Source organism: Bombus bifarius, unplaced genomic scaffold (assembly GCF_011952205.1).
Source record: "Bombus bifarius isolate JDL3187 unplaced genomic scaffold, Bbif_JDL3187 scf7180000008047, whole genome shotgun sequence".
Lineage (NCBI taxonomy): Eukaryota > Metazoa > Arthropoda > Insecta > Hymenoptera > Apidae > Bombus > Bombus bifarius.
In genome coordinates, this window is record NW_022884413.1 from 2,468,319 (window position 1) to 2,480,399 (window position 12,081).

At 42.5% G+C, this 12,081-nt stretch overlaps 1 protein-coding gene across 14 annotated transcripts in view; it reads right to left on the bottom strand.

The window, feature by feature from the left end:
* Positions 1–12,081, bottom strand: part of LOC117207887 (probable serine/threonine-protein kinase yakA) — a 385,156-nt gene that overhangs the window by 59,803 nt on the left and 313,272 nt on the right. Inside the window, exon 1 of one of the 14 annotated variants that reach the window (XM_033448574.1) lies at positions 8,602–8,623. The exons of the other annotated variants lie outside the window; for them this stretch is intronic. The gene's annotated coding sequence lies outside the window, so the exon portion shown is untranslated. Of the gene's footprint in view, positions 1–8,601; positions 8,624–12,081 lie in introns of those variants that run through there. 14 annotated transcript variants of the gene reach the window in all.

Genomic DNA, 12,081 nt, shown 5'->3' on the forward strand with positions numbered 1-12,081 from the left:
GCTCTCGAGTACGCGAATACCTCAAGGGGATTATGAAAGGTGATACCAAGGCAAGATTTTAAAGTGCAGGATACACTTACGTCTCTGGACTTCGCTCGGGGATGAAACTACCACAGATTAGGAGTGCAAAGAGGGTGCCGGGGGGAAGGCAGCGAGAGAAAGAGAGAAAGAGAGAGAGAGAGAGAGAAAGAGAGGGAGAGCAACAGGTTGCAAGCAGAATTTGCTGATGTCAACTCAGAGAAGACAGCAGCAGAGAGTAGCTCAAGGCGATCTGTATCGATCCCCTTATGAGTGCTTAAATTACAAGCGTATCCTTCCGATTCTTCTGCTTTTTACACTTCTCTGCTACTCTTCTCTTTTTTCTCTCGCCTTTTTTCTCCTCGTGTTTTTTCGTATCGTGTTTGAGGCGTGTTTGGTATTTCGTTGATAGCAGGGACAAAGAAGGGATCGGAGGAAAATTAAACAAAAACACGCTTTTGCTTTCAGCGTTTTGTGGTTGACACGGCTTGTTGCGCAGCGAATTCATCGAGAATCTTTCCATTTCGTGGCTAAAATTGAAGCGCGACTTTCTTTCCTATAAATGGATTTCTGATTGACCATCTCAGAAATAAATGACCACGATACGCAATTATCGATATCATTCTTTATTTTGTTTCGGTGGACTTGTGTAATGTACTGTAAAGGTATAAAAATATATACATCCTTTTCAATTGTTAAAATGTTTCATAACCTACTTCCTTCTTTTACGATGCAAATAGTTCGTCTTCTACCGTATTTCAATTAATGCCGAAAAAAGGAGTGTTCTCGAAAGCTTCTAATTACATCTATAGTACTGAAAAATATATTAAATCAAAATCGAAGGGCAATAAGTTCCTTTGCCATCGAATCGTGCTTTTCAAGCACTTTTGCGCTCGATTACACGGAATCCGAGCGTTGTTCGATCTCTTTGTACGAACTCCTGCACCAGCTAGCAAAAAGAAAATTTACCTTTACGCGCTAGAACACGCCAGAAATCTACCCCTCTGAGCCAGACTAGCTACTCTCTCGAAACTGCTCGGCGACTCGTGTTTCAAATTTAAATTTATTCGATATACCGGAGTCTGTGTCTTCTCGGTCGAAGATTAAGTCGGCTTGAAGCTAAAAATCGTAAAAGCCAATCGACCTCTTTGAATATATCGCGATAGCTTTGGCTATCTTTTTATTCCAAAGTCAAGAAGACTATATTCCGAATATCGTACGGATTAACTAAGTAGATTTTGTATATCTATTCTAAGGTACGCATACAAGAGATAGATGTATCTTTTATGGATTCTCCTCTCATCTTTATTGCCGTAAAATATACGCTAATATGGGAATGATAAAATTTTAATAGATTTGCGAATCAAAGTTGATTGGACAGAAGTCGATTTCGTGAAAACGATCCGAAAAAACATATCGTTTCCGACCGTACCGCGTACAGTCAACAAAGGAATATCGACTAACGTTTTTCTCTAAGGTGAATAGATTAAACGAGTAACTAACCTCAAAAGCAGCTAACTCCGCAGAACTTGTTCGAATCATTCCATAATACGCTTCACGAGAGAGAGACTTGACGAATTCGACCGAATTTAACGAGTGAATTAATTTGTTTAAACGCGTGGTAGAAAGAGGGGTCGAGCGGTGGGGGTTTGAGAGAGGAGATTGAGAGAAGGAGGGGGCTAGTTAATAAAACGGTAGAGAGCGGTCTCGTGGAAATTGCGCCGCAATTTCCACGATTTGTCGCAAACAATGGTCAGGCCAGCGAGAGGTTAATTACGTAAACAGTGTGTGCTCCTCCGGTATTTTTGTAGTGTTGAATTAACGCGGGGCAGCGGAAAGTAACGCGACGGAAAAATAACACGACTCATTTGCACGCTCGCATATACGTGATCATCTCCCAAACGATTTCCGCAACGTAGGGTATAATAATTCGATTCAATTATATCGTTCTCGTGACCACTCGTCTCGTTTGGTAAAATCAGGCGAATTCATTTGACCGAAGGTCATTAAACCGAAACTGCCTGGCGTGCTCTCGCGTTTCCATTAAAACTCGCCGTTGCGTCGATCCCGCGGATTTATCGTGGAAGGTAAACTCTCTCGCGGAACTCGAGGTTCAATTAATGAAGATAGCCGGCTCGTGTTATCGGGAATAAACCGACTGTGATAACGAGTCACCCGAGTGACTAACAGACGGAGGACGGAGAAGGATAAAACGAACGGAGGCAAGTAGACAGAAAGAAACGGAACGAAAGCGGACTTACGTTCGATACGAGAGGCAGGATCTTGAAACGTTCGGTTCATTCGAATTTCTTTTCTCTTTTTTTAAACAAAATTTTTTAAAAGAAATAGTCTCGGAAGAGAGAGAGAGAGAGAGAGCTCTTTCCATCTGAATTATAGTAGAAGAATAAAAGTAACTGTGCGAGCGGTACGCGTGCCTGCCTCGTAACTTATGAATTCCACGTAATTACGTGGCCAAACAGGGGCAGCAGCTGGGCTCGGATTTTCTCCTGCGAAACACAGACACGCTGACTCGTGGTTAAAGAGAAGGTAACCCGTAGGAAGAAACAGCCGGAAAAACCGAGCAAAACGATACGAGGAAGCAGTGGGATGGGGAACGTGTCTAGAGAGGCGAAAAGGAGCAAGTTTGAAGAAGAGGGGTCGCGACAAAGACAGCGGGCGGACGAAGAGGAGGAAAAGACGGAGGGGAGAGGATTGGTGGATTTACTCGGTTAGCGAGGAGAACGTTGGACGAAAAGAGGGTTCAAACTACCTCGGTTCATTTCCATAAATACTACCGTACTGTCCTACGTGGACTGTCTACTAGCAGAAGGGGTGGCCACCCCCGGTGCTTCCCGTGTCAGACGACGAACAACAACGGAAACAAATGCTGGAAGTACCGGTGGAGAGCGCCGTGCTCGCGGAATTTGCCTATCAGCTATTTCTTGCCGTTTTTTCACTACCACGATTTTCAGAGTGGCAAGGAGAGAATAGCGTGTTAGTAAATTCCGGCAGCTGGATCAATGAGTTGCGCGCGATAGGAAAAACAACGTTCGCTCGATTATTCATAGGGATCGACCGAGGTGAAATAGTATCGAGAAGTGGACACGGTGATGGGGATCGATATCGAGCGAAGACCTTGCAATTATTAAGCTCGATTCGTCGCAGTTCAGCTACAAACTATTTTTCTGGTAGTGGCTTTCTCCTCATGACCAGCTAGCATTTTAATTTCATTCCTCTCCGATTTCTGATTAGCAAGGTATTTTAAGGGTTTTTGATAGTTTCTTTTTAGTTATCGCGGATTTTTACAGACGAAATTGGGAAATAATTTTAAATTATGGGAATTTGTCGATTTGCTAAAAATTCTACAAATATAAATCGTTCTAGCGTTTGTAACGCAGATCCCTGTATTCCTTATGAAATTAATTTTCGTCTATCCCTTAGCATTAGAAAGCTTACGCTTCGTTTTTTCGGTAGTTGTATCGTTTACCATTTGAACTTTACGATTGTCGAGCCATCCCGGAAGACGTAATGCGACAGATCAGACTTTATCGTTGGCCAGGCGGCCATGCCGCGTGCCGCGACAGCGCAACATGGCCGATAAAGAGGAACGCGAAATGAGAAGGGAGAGGCGAAATGGATGCGAGCAGAGATCGAGGTGGAAAAGAACCGCCCGTTAAATTATCCTTCCCGCAATTATCGCGTCCCATCTCGACTCCGCCGCGCTCTTCATATTCCTCTCTGATGTTTCCCTTCCGCTCTATTACGTGTTCTCCTTCGTATCTTTTTGTTCGTCTGTTGTTTCGTTTTCAAGTATCTCGAACCAAGCGAAGAACTCATGGTGAATCAGAGACCGTAATATTGTGTAATATGCGTACAATTTTCAGAGGTTGTTTCAGTTGTCAACCTCAGACTGTGTTCTTCGCGCGGTGAATATTTTTCTAGTCAATCGTAGCAAAGTTTGTAAGATATCGAAGAAATCAGGTTTCACGATCCAAGGAAAATCATTGTTTCGCGTTAATTTTATGCTAAAAACTATAAAGCTTGTACAGATAACACATATTCGCGTTACAAAGTTGTTCTTTTAATTTTCATCAATCTTATGATATTTCACGGCATCTCAAAATTCTAAAACTGAAAAATCTGAATTAGGAAAAAGAACTAACAAGTTCGTTGTTTCTATCAAGTTTTTATGTCAAGAAGTATACGAATTTCGAGTGGATACATAAAGAAGATTGAATCTTGGCGGAGGGGAGGAGGATGGTAATTTTAACACAGTTTCCACGAGACTGCAGCAATTTATAGGACTTCTGTAACGGCAGGTGCTTTCGAAGTTTTGAAATCTCGTAGGTCTTCCCACCAAAGTGATCGTATTACTCTCGTACGTACATACCCCTGCTTCAATTTTGATCTTGCCAACGAGATAGCAGTTCCTATCACTTTGCATAACCATGTTGGAAAACTGAAAATACAATCTTTTCCTATCCTCGATTGACTATCGCCTTTTTCGTATCGCTTCAGAGTAACAGCAAGAGTATAGATTTTTCGTGGTGGGACGACTGTTTTAAAATACCCAGACGAAAAAGAAAGAATTTCATACTTAGAAATCCACTTACTCCTGCAAGTTCGATCATAGATGCAATCACATCGGATCTCTATCGAAAGGAAGAAACGCAATTTTACAAAGTATAACGCGATTCTACGGGTTGTAAGAGTGATAGATGTGTGGAGCGCGTGACGAGACAAAGACGGATAACCCGGACCCTGATCTTTCACTTTCTTTGATTTCAAGTAGTCGACGAGAATCGCGAGAGCAACTCATCTTCGCCGCATCCAATTTGCCCCGAGTGACTTCCAATTACGCAGTATCGAGGAATGAAATTCGGGTGAAGGTTGAGATCGTTTGTCATGCGCTCCGTTCTATTCGCCATTCGTCTATGAATATTTACGAGGACCTGACGGACAACCTGCGGAAGATTCTTCGCTGCGAGATGTTTTCGCCCGAAAAAGATGAACGCTCGAACCCCCCTTTCAACCAACCTTGATATCGGCTTCCAAAGAAAATTAGTAACGTATCTGTCAGTTTAATTCTTTGACAAGTTTGACAACGAAAGGTCTGTGAAGGAATGGAACTTCTTATTTATTGGTAGTATCGCCATCTTGGCTTCTCTTGAAGTGCTATTCCATGCTTGTGGTATTAAATGCAATATGACACATTTAGGAAAATAATGTACGGTATCTAATTTCAACTTTTTATGCAGCTCTTAATTTGCAAAATGAGAGTTACAAAGTGCGAATCTATTTCTATTGAAAAATCTCGTGCTCTCTCTTGTAGAGACCAACGTGCGCATAACGTAATTTTTCTCAGCAAAATATACTCTTTCCTCCCTTGCTAAAAACGTTAATACCTTTTCTAAGAAAATATACCGTAATAGTGGTTAGTTTTGTGTAAAAACGTGACATTACAGTTTTATTATATATCTACAAAGGGCAGTGTAATAAAATTCTATTATGAAAAGGTCGTCTCTCCTCTCGAGAAACTCATTGATTTTATGAAAACCGAACGATACCCTTTGGCATTAAAGAGAACGTTCTGTTTGCTTCGTGAAAACAATCATACTCTTCGTTTTATATAGTACTTGGCATATTCAGTATGTTTATACTTTACGGAAGCTTGTAACCTCTCTGTTAAAAATTCGAACGATCTATCGAAAGCTAGGTACGAGCATATTATTTCATGCATTGGCCATCTAAATGCACAAGCGCTCGCATTTTGTTTTACGTAATCATATGCTTTGACTCAAAGATCGGGCTCCACCTACAACAACGGGAGAGGAACTAGGAAAATTCTCGACTTTCTCTGTTTTAAAAGCTGTCTGATCTGCCGAAGAAGCGCGCATAAGACGAGAGACGAAGAGGAAGAAAGAGAGATTCCCAGTTGGTCGACGGATCGGATCGCGTTTCGTGGCTGAATTCGAATCCGAACTACCAAGGGAAAACCGTATAACTTCCTAATAAAGTATTTAGCCGACGGATGGAAGCGCGATCTAGCCCGCTAAAGGGGCGGCTGCGGGGTTACGGTTTCGGAAGCGTAGGAGAGGGAGTTTCAGTTTCCGGGTGATCTGTGGCTCCCTCGTCGTGAGAATCGATGCTGCCAGCCGGCCAATAACCATACATCGTACGACTATCACACCCCTGGGGTATATACTAACGCACACCACCGTGTCCTCGCTCTCTTTCTCTCCTTACAACCTTCGGATGGTCGTGGACGCGCGGTCTCGACGTTTCCGGTACCTACGCCCGCCTCATCTAGCCGTCTTATTACGAATAGCGAGCCTTACCTCGCCTCCTTCTCGCATGGAAAAATCGACCGAGATTCCAGTCGCTGCTCGACGTCTTTCCTTGTGTAGGATTTGGCAGAGAGCGAATGTCACGTGGCTTTCGATGGCCTGTTATTAGTGGAATCTCGATGGCGCGTGATTGGGAAACGAAAGTACTGATTTTATTTGGATGTGGTTCGTCGAGTGATCGATTCTGTCGTTTCGATGGCTTTCGAACGATAGAGAGGACACGAGGTTAGCAAGCAAAGGAGTACCTTGTCTGGAATACTTTGAGCAATTGATCCTACGTTGCTTCGTATTGGCGGCAAAGATATCGTCAACAAAAGTCTATCTTACGTAATAACTCAAACAGTTTTCATACCTAAATCAAGTATTCTAGGACCATCGACGACGAATCTGACGATTTTACAACAAAAAAGATCCATTTCTACGAAACTGATCTACGATGCACCAGAAACTGCGGGATACTTTCGAAAGCTTCTCTCAAAATAGTATCAATTTTCTTCAGCACGATAGACAAGATCCTGCCTCCATATCCGGCAAGATAAAGAGACGTAGTTTGGCGCTGTGCGGGCTCTGGGCCAGCTAATGTGTCCGCGTAATGTTCGGGGACCAGTCCAATTTCGGCGAAATCTAATCTAATATCATAGAGCGTAATACCAGGAGGATACGGGGTCAATTGCGCGGCAATACCTCCGTCGTGTACCGAGTTTATCAACCTTCTCGTGTTTGCGGATCCGTAAGTAACGCTAGAAGCCTGGCATATATACCGAACGAAAGGACACGAATAGGAGACTAAGTGCCTGTCTGTGTGTAAATTCGTGTGTGTGTGCGCGCGTGTGCGAGGGAGAGAGGAAGAGAGGGAGAGAGAAATCCATCCACGTGCATTGGCAATAACGACGATAGACAAGGGAACACACGAAGCGTCAACACGAAGTTTGCCAACGACCGATCCGATCCATCGGCTTCCATGGCTCCAATCGATCTTGATCGCCTAATTGTCCATGCCTCGAATCGTTCTGGAACGTCTTAGACCGTGCAAGTTGGAGACAATCTCCGTTCGACCGACTCGAAAGAGCCTTTGTCTATCGTCCCGCTGCCCGACCGATCGATTCCCAAGCGACTTCGCTGTTTCCCAGTCTTCCTAGTCCCTACCTTCCTCCTCTTCCATCGGCTTCCTCCTTTAAATTCAATCTCGCGTAATCACGTAGCCGTGCGTGAAGCGTATTCCTCGGCATTCGCGAGCTCGAAAATACCAGGCCGCGGAATTGGTATGCAGTAAACGAGCGACATCGCCGTCCGTTCTTCGTACACGCTACACTGGGTCATTGAAGAGGCGATGCGATTTTGGTATAGTGATGGTTTACAAGGTGGTTATGAGCCGGTATATGGGGGAGATGGCCTAAGCTAGGGGTGGAGAAAAACGAAGAACGTAACGGGGCGTATCAGGATAAGTTTAGAGCAGATATAGACGGCTGGTTGTCGTAAGAAATTAATGATACGAGACTACAAGTTACTACCAACGGAACGACGATCACCGACGTATTATTTTAGATCTTTTCTTTAACTTGGTCCAAAGGCCAAAGTATCTCGGTGTCGCTGGCAAAAGTTGAAATTGTTTTGCAACGGAGAAAGATTCTCTGTCAAACGTTTAACGAGATACGCAAGGAGTTATACGCCTCGTGCCGATAAAATCACGTCGAAACGCGAGCAGTGACGTATATTATGGATAATAATAGCAACGTATTACGCTAATTATTAGAAGCATGTAATTCGCGTATAACATAAACGAAGAAAAGAATTGGCGACCTGTACTCGTGAATAAATCGCTTCTATTATTTAAAAGGCCCACGTTGCTGGTGAGACAATTTAATATACAAATGTTCCGAATTGTTGATAATTAACGAAACAGCGAAGCTGGGCAGTAATAACATTGTCGATAGTTGCGCTCTATTGGCAAAGATGTACACGAGGCCATCGAGTATCGATTCGTTCTATTGGTACTTGAATAGAACTGCAATACATAGTTACCGGTTCGGCATAGGGGGCGTAGGGACATAATTCGAGTAGTAATTTAAGCACGTTGAATTCGAAATGGTCGTTACAATACGCCGCGAATGCAGTTTAATCAAATATGTGTTTACCTGGCAAATAATCTAGTGTGTAATTACTAATTACTCGTAGAGATATTATACGAGATACATTACGAATCGGCTGGATATTCCTATTTAACTACAACACTCACCGTTGCGGGTGTAACGATCGATGCTCAGTTAATTATGGTGTTTTACTGCTAAATTTCTTATGGGCTATCTTTGTTACCTCGTTTAAATTACTCGCGTTCTTCGTGCCGCCAGAAACCACTTAATGTCATCGCAAGAAAAGGAAGTTGTATTTGAACGCATACCTGAAACAAAAAAGACGAAATGTACTTAGTTAAAGAGAAACGGTTATGTTAAATTAATTTTTATCGCGCAATGATCATTAAACGAGTTGCTGATAAAAATACCTGTATATACATCCTCGATTTCATATCCGCTTCACGTTAGAGAATATTCTGATAGCAACGATAAAACATTTTATAGCGAGTGATATATTTATCGTTGCTTGCGTGTATATTATTATTTATTGCTTATCAGCGTCATTCATATTCACGAACGTAGTTGTCGATAATAATAATAATGATACAAAACGTAAGGGACGAGGAAAGAATACACGAACGAGAACGTAAAAGTACCTACTTCTTAATCGATACTGCTTGAATCGAGAGTGAGCAACGACTATCGTACCGCTTGTGTTACTACTTAAAATTTGTGTCCCAATGAAATCGTGACTATAACAATTTAGACAAGAAACAACAAACAACGATAGATGTATACGAATTTGAACGCGTTATAAAAGTGGTCCAACGCGAAGTTCGGGTTCGTTCCATCCACGCAGTGATTCAAATAATCATAAACAAGAGACGTATGAAATTATCTGGCAACAAGATTAAAAATAGCGTAATACAAAGCGGCAACTTTCCACGAATTCATTCGAATAGCCTCGCGTGAAGCATGCTAGGTGCAACTACGGTTGGCCCATAAAGAGCTAAAAAACATGGCTAACATAATATAAAGCGAAGCGTTCTCGGTGGACTTCATCAAAGATTCAGCCGGTTACACAAAGAGCTACCGGACGAGTCCGAAAATTTTCAAGCTGCTGTTCTCGCGAGCGTTATTAAATGAAAATTGCTCGGGTGTAACAGGAGCCGCAGGTAAATTCCGTAAGTCAGAGCCGACAACACTCTGAATAGAATTTTCCAGAAATTATGTAATTTCACCTGCCTTTTGGATACAAATATTGTACGAAAAATGCAAATTGATAACGCTTTTATGTCCAACGATATAAAGGATGCTTCACGATTAACTAATAGAAATCGTCAAGATTAAAACGATGTGACCTACATACATATTTTTAGTAATAACGTTTTCAAAATATACGTTGCTCTAAATGAAACGTATATTCTGGTTCGCTGTTCGTTTAAGTTTGAAACAAATTTTGTCATAGGGCACGATGTACAATATTTGAGAGGGAGACGGTAACAGATATTCGCACGGTGCTATATGCGAACACGCGTTTACATTTTATCCATATTACGACAGTGCAATCGAGAAGAGAGACCAGAGCGCGTTAAGCCGTAACGTTCAGCGGCGAGCATTTTGGTTCCTCGAAACGAGTCGAGATGTCTGTTTAACGCGTGACGTAATATCCTGGAAAGTTGTATAAAAGAACCACGTATGTAGCAAAGGTTAACACACTCCAGGGATTTTCCCTGGTTTTCACGGCACGTTAACAGATCGCATAAAGATTACTAATGGAATCCATACGAGCGTATAAAAGTTGTTCGTCAGTGGTTGTCCGACTATCCAGGTAGTCAACTAACCTTTGCGGAAACGTGATCTCGGGAAAAGGTTTGAGGGGAAGCACGGTACATTAGCGAGTTAGCACGTATACAAGGCTACCACGTCAGAAATACAGAGTCAGAATGCATTTTCACCGAATAGGAACGCGGAGGAGCGAGAGCCTGGCTGATTGGAGAAAGCCCACGGGAGTCGTTTCGTCGTCGAGTCTTCGCCTCGGTCTTTTTAGATTCTTATTCCACGTATCCCCCTAGCCAACCGTCCTCTACCACCCCTGTCTTTCTTCCTCTTATCCTCTCGTTTTCGCGTACCGTTCACCAGACCACCGGGATCGTTTTACGCGCCAGCTACACGTTTACATACGATTCGGCCGTGTGTAAATGGTAGACGTGAGCTCGGTACAACCAACCGGGTACGCTTTTCGTTCGCGCAAGACCTGCTGAAAATTTTACGCCGTTCCCAGAACGAAGGAACTACTTGGGAGACTCTTCTCTGTCTTTCTTAGCCGGAGAAATGGCAAGAGGAAGAACTTCGAGACAGCGATGGGAAAAGTAAGAGAGAGAGAAGAAACGTGTCTACGTATGATCGTGTATGTGTGTACGTGTGCGAGAGTATGGCTGCGCGAGGTCCGTTCGAATTCCGCGTCTGCGACGTTTTAATAAATTAGGAAACCTTCGGCCGCTTCTCTCCAGCCGGATGGCTGAACCGGGAATCGTTTACGACGCGCTTTCGGAATGAATTCGTTATTTTTCTCGTGCGGAATTCTCCGGTTGACCGTTCCAGTCCCGCCTCGTCCGCGGGCCTTCGTGCCAGCCGGCTAAATTTTACATCGGTCGGTTTATCCGTAGTTTCGTCAATTTTTTAGCATCTTGCGCTCGAGTAAACTGAATTTCTAGTAGCACGGTAGTAAAGGTACGGGGAAAATGTACATCTCTGGTATCGAACGAGAAACGCTTCGGAGGAAGAACAAAGGAAGAACGAAGCGCAAGCTACTTTTAACGCTTAAATACCAAAATTCTCGATACGATCAATTTGTAATTTTTCGTACAAATTGTGTAATTTTTCATATTATACATATATATATATATGTATTTGTTCGTAGATCTAACGTTTCAATTTTTTATACAAATATCGTACTTTACTCGCCGTAATTCTAGTCGTAATAGGTTGCTCGAGCGAGGAGTTATTGCCTTCGAGTTATCGTGCTGGTGTGGAGAATTTGAAGTGGTGTTCAGGGAGTAATTAAAAAGACTGTTTTGTTATGCAACGCTCGCGAATCTAACATACTGAATCGTGTAGGCCGGTGTGTCCTCTGGTTTATTGCTTTAGTTTTTGAACGTTTCCCTAAGCTTCTGTTAATTTATATCCTGTTGGAATTCGTACTCCTTAACGCCGATATTACAAAATACATAATCGTTGTTTAAAACTGAAATCACTTTTGATAGAAACTAGGTGATCCGTCGGTTTGAAACTGCCAAGTTTTGACTAACAGATTGAATTTGCTTTTCAGGTATCTAGAACTCGTACTTTGAGGGTCTGTTTCAAACTCAAATTCATTATGTATAGTACGTATTTCTAGACGAGCTGCCTGAGCACTCGAAACGTTTGAGTAGTTGGACATTCTATCGTAAAATTGCTGAAATTTGGCCGCTTATTCGAAATAATTTCTTTTGAATTGCTTAAAATTTATCTATAACTGGGACTAGATATTTAGAATTCCACTGAAGTTGTAATTTCGATCTAAACAAGTAACGAAAAGTAAGAATTATTAAATAGAAAATTTAGCCGAGTTATGAGTCAACTCGTCATTTGGGAAGCATCAA